Consider the following 17,992-nt stretch of genomic DNA (forward strand, 5'->3'; position numbering starts at 1 on the left):
CAGATTACACTATTCCTCCAATTTATCCAATCTCGATGTCCAGGCATCACAGGCCCTGTGTAAGGATAAATCCATCATTATCAAACCCGCCGATAAAGGCGGAGCTATAGTAGTCATGAATAGGACAGACTATATTAAAGAGGCCCATCGCCAGCTCAATGACAGTACAGTCTACATTAAATTAAGTAAAGATCCCACAGGGGAAACACGTGACAATATATCAGCTATACTCCATACATACTCTGATATGGGAGTGATTGACTCTAAAACCAAAGACTTTCTCACTAAAACAAATCCAGTGACGCCCGTACTCTATTTACTTCCTAAAGTACACAAAAGCCTTATTAACCCACCCGGCCGACCAATCATCGCAGCGACGGACTCTATTTTGTCCCCTCTTTCCATATTCTTGGAAAAGGTACTCACTCCTCTGACACAGAAATCTCAATCATATCTACTTGACACCGGAGCCTTTCTCAGAACACTACAGACACTGGGCACTGTCCCTAGTAATTCCTTTCTGGTGTCCTTTGATGTGAAGGACCTCTACACGTCCATCCCCCATGACCGAGGTATTGACTGTGTCAGACAGTTGCTGACCACGTCTGAATTACATCATAACATGATTGATTTATGCCTTGAACTATTAACAACTGTTTTTACTAAAAATTACTTTCTATTTGAGGACACCTACTACCTCCAGGCACAGGGGACCGCCATGGGGTCTAACATGGCGCCCCCATATGCGAACACCTATATGGCCACCTTCGAAGAGGGGGTAGTCTACCCCAACACTCTTTATAGGACCTACTGTGTCACTTGGAAGAGGTTCATAGACGATATTTTTTGTATATGGACTGGGCCACTCGACACTCTGGATGAGTTTTTTGAAACATTGAATGCCTCTTGGCCAGGTCTCTCCTTCACCATGACGAAAGATGAACACCAGGTTAGCTTCCTCGACACCCTAGTGTTGAAGGATGCGGATGGCAACATAAGTACAGATCTATACAGAAAGTCCACTGACCGCAACAGTTTGCTTCATTACCATAGCCTGCACCCCATAACCACCAAAAATGCCATCCCCCACTCACAATTCCAGAGGGTGGAGCGTATAGTCACTAACCCTATCAAGAAACAGGAGAGGTTGGATGAGATGTACAATAAATTCAGCGAACGGGGATATCCCCCGGGGGTATTACATGATGCTCTACATCCATCCACCAGTCCCAAACAACCCGTTACAAATCGCTTACCATTTGTACACACATATCATCCCTACGTCCATATACTCCATCATAGCATTAGAAAACACTGGAGATTACTACAAGAGGCATACCCAGACATACCAGAGTTCCGTAATCAGTTTCTACCCTGCTACAAACGAGCACGCAACATCCGTGACACACTGGTCAAGGCTGACATTGGATCGGGCTCACGTTCTTCTACCCAGAGATTTCTCTCCCAACCGAGGACCGGCACATACCCATGCCTTCACTGCAACCAATGCGGAAATGTCTTAAAGGGAGATCATTTCTATCACCCACATTCGGGCAAACGATACCAAATTAAAGACTATAGTACCTGTGACACCTCTTTTGTGGTGTATTCCATTAAATGCCCTTGCGGCCTTTTGTATATTGGCGAGACTTCTCAACCGATACGGGATCGTATCAGTAAACACAAGTCCACAATAAGATGCAAAAACACATTATTGCCATTACCCCACCATTTCATTGACGCAGGACATTCTATACCCCAACTCAAGTTCCAGGTAATAGAACATGTCCCAGTACCCCGACGGGGGGGCAATCGTATCCAGACCCTCAAAAGAAGAGAGGCTTTCTGGATACACGAGTTGGAAACCATGACACCCAGAGGCCTCAACAGGGATTACGATCTCCTGGCTTTCCTATAATCTCTTTTGTCAATATTCTCTTTTCATTACAATAATTGTGATTGAATTGTTTGTTCATTGTATACATGTATATACTCAATTTTTTCAAACATTGTATTAATATGCGGCTTTGTTTTACAGAGTCATCAATATTGAATGTGACGGCACGAAAATGTTCACATCCCGATCCTCCTTCCCTCTGGATCCCTACCTCAATCCCATGGTCTCTATTTTGTATTCATTTTACTCAAAATCCCTTTCCTCTTTCTTTTTCATGCCTCTGTCCACACTTCAGGTTATGTATACAGGACTGTACGTTAATATACACAGCAGTCATCGTATCCACTATCTCAATAATCCTTTAGCTCCTCCCACATTCAATAAGCCCCATTGCCTGCTCCTATGTAACATAAACTGAGGTGGAACGCACCTCCATTTTTGTTTCACATCGCTGACACGCACAGCGTCACCGGCATCGACAGCGCATCACTTCCGGTGACGCATTTCCGGTTTCACGCCGTCCAGCGGTCCCGCCTCCCTGACATATATTGGGGCTTTGCACTATGGCAGCACACTTCAGAACCAGCGGCGGACACCGCGTTCTATATCTACACTCCTGCCTCTCCCGGTAAGACCCGCTAATAGTGTCAGCGCTCCAATTTTGAGGCGTTGCTGTCTTTTCATTTTAACCCGTACACTTCTTTCTTTAGACAAGGGAGTCCAAACTTTGGTCCATTCTTTGGATCCATGCTGTTTACTAATATACAGGGTACGTACCTTACCACCTCCTCGGTTCACTATACGTACCTCATCAGCTATTTTATGCGCATTGTCGGTTCCTTTACAGTTTTTACTCCTGGAGAGGATACATATCACATTACCACATCTACTGACCTGCGCTTTTGGGTTAGTATCATTATTTCCCTGGGACTATCCAGTCCGGATAAATAAGTTCTCTTTGTATACTATTATATACTATTACATGTTATCCATTTATTTCATTAGATCCATTCCATTGTCTAGACGAGCAGTAGTACGTTTCCATACACCGTCCCCCACCGTTGTATCCTCATTCATACTTATACATGGGTTAGTCCTGTATCTAATATTTGGTCATGATTCTGACGGACCGCACCTGTCTAAACAGACATACTTTTGTCTTAGGATCCATATATAGGACCTTAATCTGATCTTAAGCCACACACAAATAGTGTTTCTAAGAGACCAGGTATGATTACTTCCCTATTCCTTTTTCTTTCTCTTTCTTCTTGTCCTATTACCCCATTCCCTTTCCCACCCACCACCATAGATGCACATTATATATGAGTCTCCTCATGCTATTTGATTCTTTCTTTTGTTGTTTACTTTATATTATTGTACATATTTATTGTTTTTGCTCTTTAATATCACCGCAGTACACTGAAGAAGGTCAATATGTCTGACCGAAACGTTTGTACAAGTGGCTGCCATTAAAATTTCACATCATTGCAAGTTGAGTGCCAAAGTTTATTTCATACATCCTGATTGTCTGACATGGGGCTGCAGGGAGGACATATGGCAGTAGCATAATGCATATTAATTTGTGAGGTTGGGGCATGAAACTCTTTTTCCCCAGCTCTCTCCCCTGATATGGGCTGCAGGTTATATGGTATATGGGGAGTCTGGGACTGAGGTCTGCCTACCTTCATATGCTTTGATTTTGCCGGTATGGGGATCTTACCCTGTCCCTCACAGCTCGCCCAGCATGCAGGGGCGTCCCTGTCCTCCTGCAGAGCATCGTATCCCGCTGCCGTCATTGGTTGCTCTCTCTCTGCAATCTCCCCCCTCCAGGTAAGTTCCACAGCTGGCTCCCGCTGTCTGTCCGACGAGAGGCTCTCTGGGTTGGCACCGCGTTAATTCTTTGTGATTATCCCCATTTGTGACCTCCGCTCTTTTTCTGAGCTCTGCTGCTGTAAAAGGTATTACCCGCTCCACCCCGCTCCTCCAGCCCGACTGCGCTCTGGTCCTGTCGGCGGCTGATGTCTTCATGGTGGCTTAGTTGTTGCGGTGTGTTGGTCTGCTTCATCCGCGGTTCGGGTCCGGTCTCCCTCTGCAGTCTCGGGGTAAATACCGGGGCTTCAATCCGCAATGTCGCTCCTGGATTGCGCCTGTCATTTGCAGTCCAGCCGCGCCTGCTTGTGAGGATGCCACTTGACTTCAGTCTCTGCTGTGCAGCTTCGTGGCTTTTATGCTCACCGCTGCTTTCTGGTCCCTGCCGGTCGGTGCTGGGGCTCCGGTGAGTGCAGGCATTTTCCCAGTGAGGAGTATGAGTGGCTGCTGTATTTCAGGGAGGTCACACTTGGCTGGGGGAGCTCCGACACGCGCTTGTTGCTGGTTTGGTGCCAAAGCATCTTCAGTTCTGCTCCGTTGCTTCCTGCCATCAGGGCTCATGGCTGTTTTCAGGCATTTCTCCTCATTGCCTGCAAGTACAGGGGCTCCGGTGATTAAAGGCTTCTTTCCTTTGAGGGACCCACGGAGTTGCTGTGCATTGGAAAGCCTTGGTTTTACCTGGGTATGGTGAGGGTTTCGTGCTGCAGCTGCAGGCATGGTTTGTTTAGGTCCGGGTGCTGATAGGCCTCCACTTAGAATCCCCCTGTTTTTTGTCATGAAAAAGGATTTCTTCGCATAAAATCCAGACTTTTCTTGTTATATGAGAATCCTGGCATGTTGTAGTTGCTTTAGGGTCAATATCTCCACTTTTAGTAGGATTTTTGTTGCTTTTTTAAGAGGAATGGCAGGAGCTCCTTTGAAGCACGACCACTCAGTTCCCCTTGCAAACCACGCCCCCCATGATCATGAAGTTCTAAGACTATTTCTTACAGATGGCAATGTGGAATTTCTACAAATGGTCTGCCTGTCAGACCTATAATTTATAACTAGTAAATGAGTTCCTCTGGACAATATAAATAAAATTTACAGAAAAAAGAATGGGTCATAATTTGTTGTCTCAAATTGGTCTTCTTGAGCGCTGAACCTTGATGCCACCACTACAGGGGAAACTTTTTTTTACATATTGAACACTTGAAGAATATGAAGAATTTGTAGGTAAAATCTTCTTGCAAGTTCTTCATCCATAGAACTATAGTTACTGAAGCTGCGTTTACAGACCAAATTGAGACACGTCATAACACAAAATATGGATAATCTTTATTTAAAGAGTTCATGGTACCTTGACAATTTCCAGGATTTCATCTGCTTCAGTTCATGACAGAAAAATTAATAATGTTTTCCAAAATGATCTGTCTTCATTTTTTTTAAGCTTTTCAATTACATGTTCATCATGCTGTGTTTGCATCTGTGTCTTACACTCCATCACAGATTCCGTTACTTATACAGGAAAAATAGCATTAGTTTTTTTCTGTCAAAACAAGCCACATTGGTGGGACCCAGGCTGGGGAGTAACTATGATAAGTGCAGGGATTGCAATCTCACCCACGCTCTGAAACCTAGGGGGACTTAAAGGTCTCTTTGTCCCATCTGAAAAGATCATTACTATTAAAGACTTGCAATAATTGAGGGCCACTTTGAAGCTTTTGCATTCTGGCCCACAAACTTCAAGTTACACCATTGGATCCAGCAATCCAAATTAATAAGGTCCTGTAGATGTCAATGGTGACTGTTCTGCAGTGGATCCTGAAAAAGACTCCGGCCGGCAGAGGGACTGGGGAATCACAGAGAGGGAGGAGAAGACAGTCCAGCCCCTGTGCACCATACACCGAAATCTCACTAGCAGAAAACTTCAAATGGTGATTAAAGAACAAGAAAGTGGATTTCTTCACCAAATGTATCAATGATAATGAAATAACTGCAACTTTTCACCTTGCAAAAGGTGTGTATTGAAATTTTCATTGCACATTGATTTTACTAGTGAAATTTTACATCTGTGCATGATACAACACAGGTCCTTATTGCAAGTACTGGCTTTTTGGATGTGTACCTAGGTAGCATTTCTTATTATATAATTTTTGGATACATTTTATTAAATGTAACAAAAAAATGTAGACATGAGTGTGCGTGTCTGTTTTACTAATTGAATTTGACAACCATACTTGTCACACCAATACTTTGGCCTTCAGCTATATTTTGCTTTCTGTTTGTGCACCTACCTACTTAGCTTTTTGGCAAAGGTTGATTAATTGAGGTTAAACAGATTGTCAAGATTGAGTAGTAATGGTGTAGTAAAAGATAAAGTTTCAATAACAATGGAAGGTGTTATGTAAAATAAGTAAAAATCCAATAGCATGGCTAAGCATGTGTGAGTCGCTAGCAGCCGAAGTAGCATAGACAACTCCACGGACAATCAATAGGGTTACTTCTGGAGAACAGGTGGAGGGAGTTAAAGGATGTAGCACATCACTCGTCTAAGTCATGGCCGGATGATGTTACCTCTGACAGCGCCACTGTCAGTTTTAGTCAGTGATTTGGACAGAATAGTCTGCTTAATCACAAATGACTAAAAGATCATATTAGACCTTTATTTCATCTTAAAAACATTAGAAGTTTGTCTGTGCATTGTGTTATTAAATAGGCTGTTGATTTCTACTTGGTTACCATCCATTTCTATGATGAGGTCACTTTGACATTACTACGGCTGTGTCTGTGTTAATGAGCTATAAAGAGGTTGGATAACATCCTGGGTGAGCTTAGAGTCTTACACACATCTTTTAAATTTGAGGCTTTGCTGCATTGTGATTAGCTGGAAATTAATATTTGGGAAACATTATCTAGAACGTGGTGAACTAAAATTTTAAAAAGATTCCTTAATCTTTACTGGCATCCTATTATTTATCTTAACTATATCTATCTTGTGTCTTTATTGTGCATATTTTAGAACTAAGATCTATATTTTCAACCGGTGATGTAAGATCTCAAGTGGTAATGGGGTTTTTTGGTGGCTAAAAATAAATTTCTTTAGTACATCATATTTCATATTGCCAAATCTTAACAGCATGTTATATACAGCTCTGGCAAAAATTAAGAGACCACTGCAAAGTTTTCAGTTTGTCTGATTTTTCTCTTTATAGGTATATTTTTGAGTAAAATGTAAATTGTTCTCTTATTCTATAAACTACTGACAACATGTCTCCGAAGTTCCAAGCAATAAATTTTGTATTTATTTTCTGAAAATGAGAAATGGTCAAAATAGCAAAAAAAATGCATTGCTTGCAGTCCTCAAATAATGCAAAAAAAAAAAAACAAGTTCATAATTATTTAGAAACAACAATACTAATGTTTTAACTCTGGAAGAGTTCAGAAATCAGTATTTTGTGGAATAACCATAATTTTTAATCACAGCTTTCATGCGTCTTGGCATGCTTTCCACCAGTCTTTCACACTGCTTTGGGTGACCTTATGCCACTCCTGGTACAAAAATGTAAGCAGTTCTTCTTTGTTTGATGGCTTGTGACTATCCATCTTCCTCTTGATTACATTCCAGAGGTTTTCAATGGGGTTCATGCCTGGAGATTGGGCTGAACATGACAGGGATTTGATATGGTGGTCCTTCATCCACACCTTGATTGACCTAGCTGTGTGGCATGGCACATTGTCCTGGTGAAAAAATCAGTCCTCAGGAGTTGGGGAACTGTTATGGCCTGGTGGTTACGGAGTAGTACTGAGATGACCTGGTGGGTAAGACCAATCATGGACAAGCTCAGCGGAGGTGGCAGCTCCACCGACAGTAATCACTGTTATGACCTAGTGATTACAGAGCAGAACTGAAATGACCTGGTGGGTAAAACAAATAAAGTACTAGCTCTGGGGAGGTGGTAGCTTTACTGACCGCAATCCCTACTCCTAACACCAACACTAGAAATAGCCGTGGAGCGTGCCTATCTCTGCCTAGACGCCTCTGCACAGCCTAAGAACTAGCTACCCCTGAAGATGGAAACGGAAAACTATCTCGCCTCAGAGAAACCCCCAAAGGAAAGATAGCCCCCCACAAATATTGACGGTGAGTGGAGAGGGAAATGACAAACTCAGAAATGAAACTAGATTTAGCAAAGGAGGCCAAAACTATCTAAATAGACAGAGATAGAAAAGGCTACTGTGTGGTAAGTATAAAAACTAAAAGTCCACGCAGAGTTTACAAAAAATAACCTTCACACCGACTCACAGTGTGGAGGAGCAAATCTGCGACCCCAGAGCTTCCAACTAGCCGGAATAATTTATAATGACAAGCTGGACAAAAGAGACATAACTTAAACTGAACAGAAGGTCATAAGCAGGGAAACACCCAAAAACTAGCAGAACTTATCTTAAGCTGAAATGGACTGGCCAACAGAGAACTTCCAGGATAGGACTGAATCCACAGGAAGAAACATTGACAGCTGGCATCAACTACAGCCTAAAGCCCAGTTAAATAACAAGGCCAGGGCACCGATTAGTGAAAGCAGCTGCTAAGTTCCACTTGAAACCACCAGAGGGAGCCCAAGAGCAGAACTCCCAAAAATACCATTCATGACCACAGGATGGAGCCCAAGAACGGAATTCACAACAGTACCCCCCTTGAGGAGGGGTCACCGAACCCTCACCAGAGCCCCCAGGCCGATCGGGACGAGCCAAATGAAAAGCACGTACCAAATCGGCAGCATGGACATCGGAGGAAAAAACCCAAGAGTTATCCTCCTGGCCATAACCCTTCCATTTGACCAGATACTGAAGTTTCCGCCTTGAAAGACGAGAATCCAAAATCTTCTCCACCACATATTCCAGCTCCCCCTCAACCAACACCGGAGCAGGAGGGTCCACAGAGGGAACCATGGGCACCACATATCTCCGCAACAAAGATCTATGGAACACATTATGAAAAAGAAGCTGGAAGGGCCAAACGAAAAGACACCGGATTGATAATTTCCGAAATCCTATAAGGACCAATAAAACGAGGCTTGAACTTAGGGGAAGAGACCTTCACAGGAACATGACGAGAAGACAACCAGACCAAATCCACAACCCGAAGCCGGGGACCAACGCACCGACGGCGGTTAGCAAAACGTTGAGCCTTTTCCTGAGACAATATTAAATTGTCCACCACATGAGTCCAAATCCGCTGCAACGTGTCCACCACAGAATCTACCCCAGGACAGTCCGAAGGCTCAACCTGCCCTGAAGAAAAACGAGGATGAAAACCGAAGTTACAAAAAAAAAGGCGAAACCAAAGTAGCCGAACTAGCCCGATTATTAAGGGCAAACTCGGCCAACGGCAAGAAGGTAACCCAATCATCCTGATCAGCAGACACAAAGCATCTCAAATAGGTTTCCAAGGTCTGATTGGTTCGCTCCGTCGGTCCATTTGTCTGAGGGTGAAATGCTGAAGAAAAAGACAAATTAATGCCCATTCTAACACAAAAGGACCGCCAAAACCTAGAAACAAACTGGGTACCTCTGTCAGACACAATATTCTCCGGAATACCATGCAAACGAACCACATGCTGGAAAAACAAAGGAACCAAATCAGAGGAGGAAGGCAACTTAGGCAAAGGTACCAAGTGGACCATTTTAGAAAACCGGTCACAAACCACCCAGATGACAGACATCTTCTGAGAAACAGGAAGATCAGAAATAAAATCCATGGAAATATGCGTCCAGGGCCTCTCAGGGATAGGCAAAGGCAAAAGCAACCCACTAGCACGAGAACAGCAGGGCTTAGTCCGGGCACAGGTCCCACAGGACTGCACGAAGGAACGCACATCCCGTGACAAAGAAGGCCACCAAAAGGACCTGGCAACCAAATCTCTGGTACCAAAGATCCCAGGATGACCGGCCAACACCGAACAATGAATCTCAGAAATCACCTTACTAGTCCATCTATCAGGAACAAACAATTTCCCCATAGGACAGCGGTTGGGTCTATCAGCCTGAAACTCCTGAAGCACCCGCCACAAATCAGGGGAGATAGCAGAAAGAATCACCCCCTCCTTGAGAATACCAGCCGGCTCACGGACTCCCAGAGAATCAGGCAAAAAACTCCTAGACAGGGCATCAGCCTTCACATTCTTAGATCCCGGAAGATACGAGACCACAAAATCAAAACGGGAGAAAAACAAAGACCACCGAGCCTGTCTAGGATTCAACCGCTTGGCAGACTCAAGGTAAATCAGATTCTTATGATCGGTCAAGACCACAACACGATGCTTAGCTCCCTCAAGCCAATGTCGCCACTCCTCAAATGCCCACTTCATAGCCAACAACTCCCGATTGCCGACATCATAATTACACTCAGCAGGCGAAAACTTTCTGGAGAAGAAAGCACACAGTTTCAACACAGAGCCATCAGAACTTCTCTGAGACAGAACAGCTCCTGCCCCAATCTCAGAAGCGTCAACCTCAACCTGAAAAGGGAGAGAAACATCTGGCTGACACAACACAGGGGCAGAAGTAAAATGACGCTTAAGCTCCTGAAAGGCCTCCACAGCCGCAGAGGACCAATTCACCACATCAGCACCTTTCTTGGTCAAATCGGTCAGAGGTTTAACCACAGTAGAAAAATTAGCAATGAAGCGGCAATAAAAATTAGCAAAGCCCAAAAATTTCTGAAGGCTCTTCACAGATGTGGGTTGAGTCCAATCATAAATAGCCTGGACCTTAACAGGGTCCATTTCAATAGCCGAGGGAGAAAAAATGAACCCCAGAAAAGAAACCTTCTGAACTCCAAAAAGGCACTTAGACCCCTTCACAAACAGTGTATTAGCATGGAGAATCTGAAATACCATCCTGACCTGCTTCACATGAGACTCCCAATCATCGGAAAAAACCAAAATATCATCCAAATATACAATCATGAATTTATCCAGATACTCCCGGAAAATATCATGCATAAAGGACTGAAACACAGATGGAGCATTAAAGAGCCCGAAAGGCATCACAAGATATTCAAAATGGCCTTCGGGCGTATTAAATGCTGTTTTCCATTCATCACCCTGTTTGATGCGAACAAGACTATACGCGCCTCGAAGGTCAATCTTGGTAAACCAGCTAGCCCCTTTAATCCGAGCAAGCAAATCAGAGAGCAAAGGCAAAGGGTACTGGAATTTGACCGTGATCTTATTGAGAAGGCGATAATCTATACAGGGCCTCAAGGAGCCATCCTTCTTGGCAACAAAAAAGAACCTCGCTCCCAACGGTGACGAAGACGGGCAAATATGCCCCTTCTCCAAGGACTCCTTTACATAACTCCGCATAGCGGCATGCTCTGGCACAGACAGATTGAAAAGTCGACCCTTAGGGAACTTACAGCCAGGAATCAAATTAATAGCGCAATCACAGTCCCTATGAGGAGGCAGAGGACTGGATTTAGGCTCCTCAAATATATCCTGGAAATCTGACAAAAACTCAGGAACTTCAGAAGAAGGGGACGAGGAAATTGACATCAGGGGGATGTCATTATGTATCCCCTGACAACCCCAACTAGTCACAGACATAGATTTCCAATCCAGCACTGGATTATGTACCTGTAACCATGGAAACCCCAGCACAACCACATCATGCAAATTATGCAACACCAAAAAGCGAATATTTTCCTGATGTGCTGGAGCCATGTTCATGGCTAACTGTGTCCAGTACTGAGGTTTATTCTTGGCCAACGGCGTAGCATCAATCCCCCTCAAGAGAATAGGGCTCTGCAAAGGCTCCAAGGAAAAACCACAGCGCTTGGCGAATTCCAAGTCCATTAAGTTCAGGGCAGCGCCAGAATCCACAAATGCCATTACAGAAAAGGACGACAATGAGCAAATCAGGGTAATAGACAAGAGAAATTTAGGCTGTACAGTACTGATGGTAACCGACCTAGCAACCCTCTTAGTTCGCTTCGGGCAGTCAGAGATAGCATGAGTAGCATCACCACAGTAAAAACACAGCCCATTCTGACGTCTGAACTCCTGCCGTTCTGCTCTTGTCAAAATCCTATCACATTGCATAGGCTCAGAACTCTGCCCAGAGGACACCGCCATATGGTGCACCATCTTACGTTCACGTAGGCGCCGATCAATCTGAATGGCCAGAGACATTGATTCATTCAAACCAGCAGGCGTGGGAAACCCCACCATAACATCTTTAAGGGCTTCAGAAAGACCCTTTCTGAAAATAGCTGCCAGGGCATCCTCATTCCATTTTGTAAGCACAGACCACTTTCTAAATTTCTGACAATATATCTCTGCTGCTTCCTGATCCTGACACAGAGCCAGTAAAATTTTTTCTGCCTGATCCACAGAATTAGGTTCGTCATAAAGCAGTCCAAGTGCTTGAAAAAATGAATCTACATTGAGCAATGCAGGATTCCCTGGCTCAAGGGAGAATGCCCAGTCCTGCGCATCGCCACGCAGCAGAGAAATAACAATCTTCACCTGCTGAATGGGGTCACCAGAGGAACGGGGTCTCAGAGCAAAAAACAATCTGCAATTATTTTTAAAGTTCAAAAACTTAGATCTATCCCCAGAAAACAAATCAGGGATAGGAATTCTAGGCTCAGAAACAGGAGTTTGAACAACATACAGTTAGGTCCATATATATTTGGACAGAGACAACATTTTTCTTATTTTGGTTATAGACATTACCACAATGAATTTTAAACAAAACAATTCAGATGCAGTTGAAGTTCAGACTTTCAGCTTTCATTTGAGGGGATCCACATTAAAGTTGGATGAAGGGTTTAGGAGTTTCAGCTCCTTTTCATGTGCCACCCTGTTTTTAAAGGGACCAAAAGTAATTGGACAGATTCAATAATTTTAAATAAAATGTTCATTTTTAGTACTTGGTTAAAAACTTTTTGTTGGCAATGACTGACTGAAGTCTTGAACTCGTGGACATCACCAGACGCTGTTTCCTCCTTTTTGATGCTCTGCCAGGCCTTCACTGCAGTGGTTTTCTGTTGCTGTTTGTTTGTGGGCCTTTCTGTCTGAAGTTTAGTCTTTAACAAGTGAAATGCATGCTCAATTGGGTTGAGATCAGGTGACTGACTTGGCCATTCAAGAACATTCCACTTCTTTGCTTTAATAAACTCCTGGGTTGCTTTGGCTTTATGTTTTGGGTCATTGTCCATCTGTAGTATGAAACGACGACCAATCAGTTTGGCTGCATTTGGCTGGATCTGAGCACACAGTATGTCTCTGAATACCTCAGAATTAATTTGGCTGCTTCTGTCCTGTGTCACATCATCAATAAACACTAGTGACCCAGTGCCACTGGCAGCCATGCATGCCCAAGCCATCACACTGCCTCCACCGTGTTTTACAGATGATGTGGTATGCTTTGGATCATGAGCTGTACCATGCCTTTGCCATACTTTTCTCTTTCCATCATGCTGGTAGAGGTTGATCTTGGTTTCATCTGTCCAAAGAATGTCCTTCCAGGACTGTGCTGACTTTTTTAGATGTTTTTTAGCAAAGTCCAGTCTAGCCTTTTTATTCTTGATGCTTAAGAGTGGCTTGCACCGTGCAGTGAACCCTCTGTATTTACTTTCATGCAGTCTTCTCTTTATGGTAGATTTGGATATTGATACGCCTACCTCCTGGAGAGTGTTGATCACTTGGTTGGCTGTTGTGAAGGGGTTTCTCTTCACCATGGAAATTATTCTGCGATCATCCACCACTGTTGTCTTCCGTGGGCGCCCAGGTCTCTTTGCATTGATGAGTTCACCAGTGCTTTCTTTCTTTCTCAGGATGTACCAAACTGTAGATTTTGCCACTCCTAATATTGTAGCAATTTCTCGGATGGGTTTTTTCTGTTTTTGCAGCTTAAGGATGGCTTGTTTCACCTGCATGGAGAGCTCCTTTGACCGCATATTTACTTCACAGCAAAACCTGCCAAATGCAAAAGCACCACACCTCAAATCAACTCCAGGCCTTTTATCTGCTTAATTGAGAATGACATAATGATGGGATTGCCCACACCTGTCCATGAAATAGCCTTGGAGTCAATTGTCCAATTACTTTTGGTCCCTTTAAAAACAGGGTGGCACATGTTAAGTAGCTGAATCTCCTAAACCCTTCATCCAATTTTAATGTGGATACCCTCAAATGAAAGCTGAAAGTCTGAACTTCAACTGCATTTGAATTTTTTTGTTTAAAATTCATTGTGGTAATGTCTATAACCATAATTAGAAAAATGTTGTCTCTGTCCAAATATATATGGACCTAACTGTAGTCTTGGATACTCTGTACCCCTGCAGCGAGATGATCAACATGCGCAGACAGACCCTGAACCTCCATATCAGCACCAAACTCCTGCACCATCCAAAAATCAAGGGGAAAAAAAAAGACAAAACAGGCAACAAGAAAAAAAAAACAATGACTCAGAACTTTCTTTTCCCTCTTTTGAGATGCATTTATCACATTGTGGGCCAGCTGTACAGTTATGGCCTGGTGGTTACGGAGCAGTACTGAGATGACCTTGTGGGTAAGACCAATCATGGACAAGCTCAGCGGAGGTGGCAGCTCCACCAACAGTAATCACTGTTATGACCTAGTGATTACGGAGCAGAACTGAAATGACCTGGTGGGTAAAACAAATAAAGTACTAGCTCTGGGGAGGTGGTAGCTTTACTGACCGCAATCCCTACTCCTAACACCAACACTAGAAATAGCCGTGGAGCGTGCCTATCTCTGCCTAGACGCCTCTGCAAAGCCTAAGAACTAGCTACCCCTGAAGATGGAAACGGAAAACTATCTCGCCTCAGAGAAACCCCCAAAGGAAAGATAGCCCCCCACAAATATTGATGGTGAGTGGAGAGGGAAATGACAAACTCAGAAATGAAACTAGATTTAGCAAAGGAGGCCAAAACTATCTAAATAGACAGAGATAGAAAAGGCTACTGTGCGGTCAGTATAAAAACTAAAAGTCCACGCAGAGTTTACAAAAAATAACCTCCACACCGACTCACGGTGTGGAGGAGCAAATCTGCGACCCCAGATCTTCCAACTAGCCGGAATAATTCATAATGACAAGCTGGACAAAAGAGACATAACTTAAACTGAACAGAAGGTCATAAGCAGGGAAACACCCAAAAACTAGCAGAACTTTTCTTAAGCTGAAATGGACTGGCCAACAGAGAACTTCCAGGAAAGGACTGAATCCACAGGAAGAAACATTGACAGCTGGCATCAACTACAGCCTAAAGCCCAGTTAAATAACAAGGCCAGGGCACCGATTAGTGAAAGCAGCTGCTAAGTTCCACTTGAAACCACCAGAGGGAGCCCAAGAGCAGAACTCCCAAAAATACCATTCATGACCACAGGATGGAGCCCAAGAACGGAATTCACAACAGGGAACATTGCCTGAGCAGAAGGAATCAACTGTTTTTCCAGGATAACCTGGCATGCGGCTTGATTCATGCGTCCTTCGCAAAGATTAACCTGCCCAATTCCAGCCTTGCTGAAGCATCCCCAGATCATCGATCCTCCACCAAATTTCACAGTGGGTGCAAGACACTGTGGCTTGTATGCCTCTCCAGGTCTCCGTCTAACCATTAGATGACCAGGTGATGGGCAAAGCTGAAAATTAGACTTATCAGAGAAGATTACCTTACTCCAGTCCTCTATGGCCCAATCCTTATGGTCTTTGGAAAACTTCAGCCTGGCTCTCCTTTGCTTCTCATTGATGAAATGCTTTTTACCATCTTTACATGACTTGAGTCCTGCCTCTAGGAGCCTGTTATGAACTGTTCTTGCCGTGCACTTCACCCCAGCTGCCATTCCTTTTGTAGGTCACTTGATGTCATCCTGCGGTTGCTGAGTGACATTCGAATAAGATGTCGGTCATCCCGGTCAGTGGAGAGTCATTTTCCACCCTCTGCCGGTCTGTAGCTTTGTTGTCCCCAATGTCTGCTGCTTGACCTTGTTGTAATGGACTGCCATCTTAGAAATTTTAAGGATGGAGGCAACATGACGCTCTCTGTGTCCCTCTGCTAGTAAAGCCAGAATTAAGCCCTTCTTTTTCTTACTCAAGACTTTTCTTTTCAACTCCTTTGGCATGGTTAAAAGTTATTTTTTCATTCCTATTACTTTTGGGATATTACTAGCACTTGTTTTGCCATCCAGCTTGTCTTATTGCAAGAGGATTCTGAACACCACCGCAGTGTTTTTTTTATACTTTTCTTCTTTAAATAAGATTTGGTTCAGGTGATCACCTAATCAGAAGCACATTAAGTAGAATAATGTGTACTCTGGTTGGAATTCAACTGACACTGGAATGGAATGGCTGTCAGACATGTAGAGAAGCTGATTTTTATAAAACTGTGCAGTGGTCTCTTAATTTTTGCCAGAGCATTACATACTGTCAGGATTCTGTTCTGTTGACATAAGAATGAAGATCCCACATGAGTGCAAAATTGACAACCGCTGAAGATGGCGACAGAGAGGAAACCTGATAGTGTGCATATGGCCCTCTTTTAAGATTTTGCAATGTGCAGTAAGATAGAGGCACTGCAAAAATTTATGTTTATGAATTATTCAATAAAGTTGTTTATTTTTTTTTCATCCACTGTTGTAAAGTATATGTTAAAACTTACTTTAAGTGTTAACTTTAAAAGTAAGATTTGCTTTTACAGGTTATACAAGTGCTAAATTATTCATTCTTTTTTTTGTTCTCCGTGACATTCAGTCCTACAGTTAGATGCACACATGATTTGCATTTTCAGCCCGCTCCTATTTCACAAATGCCTCATGTGACCTTCCACAGCAGCCGCTTGCCGTATATGGCATAGTCCACTACTTACGTGTGGTGTCCCATGTTTTTCACATTTGTACCTTCACCTTAATCTCTATTCAGATTCCAAAATATATTATGACTTAATCATAGAGATGTGTCAATGAATAGTTGATAAGAACAAATGTCTTGTAAACGTATGAACACCAAGCAGAGTCATGTACTTTGAGAAATCATTGAGTGTTCTACTTAAGCTTGCTAGAAAATGTCATCCATAAATATGTAGCACTTCACTGTTTGCAGTTGGCATCCAATACAGTACATACATTGGCACGTAAAAGGTTGGGCGCCCCTTGTCAAAATTGCTGTTATTGTGAACAGTTAAGCAAGTTGAAGATGAAATTATTTCTAAAAGGACAAAAGTTAAAAATGACAAATTTCCTTTGCATTTTAGCCAAAAAAATATACATATTGTCATTTTTTCATTTTAAAAATTAGAAAAAGGGAAATGTGCCAATGCAAAAGTTTGGGCACCATTGGAGATTTGTGTCCTCAAATATCTTTCACCAAGGTTTCAATTCTTATTTAGCCAGTTAGTGTTATGGTTGGTTCACTATCATCATTAAGAAAGGCCAGGTGATGCAAGAAGAAATAAGAAAACCTCTCCTGCGTCCTCACCGTAAAATTTGGATATAAAAGTATGCAAAATAACATCTAAAAAAGCCTAATGCACTTTGGAAACAGGTCCTGTGGACCAGTGAGGTTAAAACAGAACTGTTTGGCCACAATGATCAAAGATATGTGTGGAGAAAAACAGGCATATAATTTCAGGTACAGAACATCTCGCCAACCATTAAGCTTGGGGGTGGATGAATCATGCTTTGGGGTTGTGTTTAGCTAACAGGGAACATTTCATGGATAGAGTGAAGAATTGATTCAATGAAATTTCAACAAATTCTTGATGCAAACATAATACCATCTGTAAAAAAGCTGAAGCTGAAAAGAGGATGGCTTCTACAAATTAATAATGATCCTAAAATCCACAATAGGTGACCTCAAAAGGCACAAGCTGAAGGTTTTACAATGGCCCTCACAGTCCCATGATCTGATCATCATTGACAATCTGTGGCTAGACCTCAAAATAGCAGTGCATGCAAGACGACCCAGGAATTTCTCAGAACTGGAAGAATTGTCCAAGGAAGAATAGATGAAAATCCCTCATGCAAGAATATAAAGACTCTTGGTTTGCTGCAAAAAGCGTTTACAAGCTGTGATACTTTCAAAAGGAGGTGCTGCTAAGTACTAACCATGCATGGTGCCCAAACTTCTGAATTGGCCCATTTTTTCAATTTTTAAAATGTAAAAGATGAAAAAAATGTTGTATTGTTTGCCTAAAATGCTAAGTAAATGTGTCATCTT

Source organism: Ranitomeya variabilis, chromosome 6, assembly GCF_051348905.1.
Source record: "Ranitomeya variabilis isolate aRanVar5 chromosome 6, aRanVar5.hap1, whole genome shotgun sequence".
Classification (NCBI taxonomy): Eukaryota; Metazoa; Chordata; class Amphibia; order Anura; family Dendrobatidae; genus Ranitomeya; species Ranitomeya variabilis.